General features: G+C 34.1%; 1 non-coding gene across 1 annotated transcript; it reads left to right on the top strand.

The window, feature by feature from the left end:
• Positions 1-675: 675 nt before the first annotated feature.
• Positions 676-782, top strand: LOC136148829 (U6 spliceosomal RNA). Its single transcript, XR_010659593.1, has one exon. It is a non-coding gene; the product is annotated as a U6 spliceosomal RNA (small nuclear RNA).
• The last annotated feature ends 430 nt before the right edge of the window (positions 783-1,212 follow it).

The following is a 1,212-nucleotide window of genomic DNA, read 5'->3' as shown; positions in this document are numbered from 1 at the left end:
TCACACTGACACTCTACTTTGCAAGGGTGGCTAAAAAAGAAAGTGTTTTGCTTTTCTAGCTACCACAGTGTAAGCAGGCAAAGAAAATCCTGTAGGAAATGTACAATTGTAGAATAAGTACAGTCATCATCATATTCTAGAAATATTCTAGGTCAGAAAGCTATAAAATACCAACAGCTTAATAATAGGAAATTCTCCTCAATTGTTTTCATGGCTCTTTTTTCTCAAGACATTTCCATGAATATCTGTCTGTTTATTTGCTAAAGCAAATACTCTTTACAATTAAACAGATAAAGTTAGATAAGTTTACTTTTTCTTTCGGAAAATGTAAAGGTGAGGGTTGGATGCATATGACATTACATACAATCACATATAAACTGTGAACTGAATTTCAGTACTCTCTTAACTTTTAGAAATCTTGCTTGAAATCTATTTATAATTGCCTATTTTTATATCTGACAGTGGAAAAATATCATCCAGACACCCTGAAGTAAATTTAACATATGTTCAAAATATGTTAAGAAGAAATGATTAACAAATTATTAGAAGACTATGTGGTAAGCACTGCAATGAGTATATCTATAAGATCTAATAATGGATTTTTTCCCTATATTCTAATACTACTCTCTTATGAACCAAACATAACAGCAAAGGAATATGTTAGAAAAATAACTGGTGCTCACTTCGGCAGTACATATACTAAAATTGGAACGATACAGAGAAGATTAGCATGGCCTCTGCACAAGGATGACACACAAATTCGTGAAGCGTTCCATATTTTTTGTTTATAATAGCCAGGACATGGAAGCAACCTAGATGCCTATCAGCAGACGAATGGATAAGGAAGCTGTGGTACATATATACCATGGAATATTACTCAGCCATTAAAAAGAATTCATTTGAATCAGTTCTAATGAGATGGAAGAAACTGGAGCCCATTATACAGAGTGAAGTAATCCAGAAAGATAAACACCAATACAGTATACTAACACATATATATGGAATTTAAAAAGATGGTAACGATAACCCTATATGCAAAACAGAAAAAGAGACTCAGATATACTGAACAGACTTTTAGACTCTGTGGGAGAAGTTGAGGGTGGAATTTTCAGAGAAAACATCATTGAAACAAGTATACTGTCAAGGGTGAAACAGATCACCAGCCCAGGTTGAATGCATGAGACAAGTGCTCAGGGCTGGTGCACTGGGAAG

This window comes from Muntiacus reevesi, chromosome 17 (assembly GCF_963930625.1).
Source record: "Muntiacus reevesi chromosome 17, mMunRee1.1, whole genome shotgun sequence".
NCBI classification, from domain to species: domain Eukaryota; kingdom Metazoa; phylum Chordata; class Mammalia; order Artiodactyla; family Cervidae; genus Muntiacus; species Muntiacus reevesi.
Note: the sequence above shows the minus strand (reverse complement) of the source record. Positions and strands in the feature narration are given on the sequence as shown.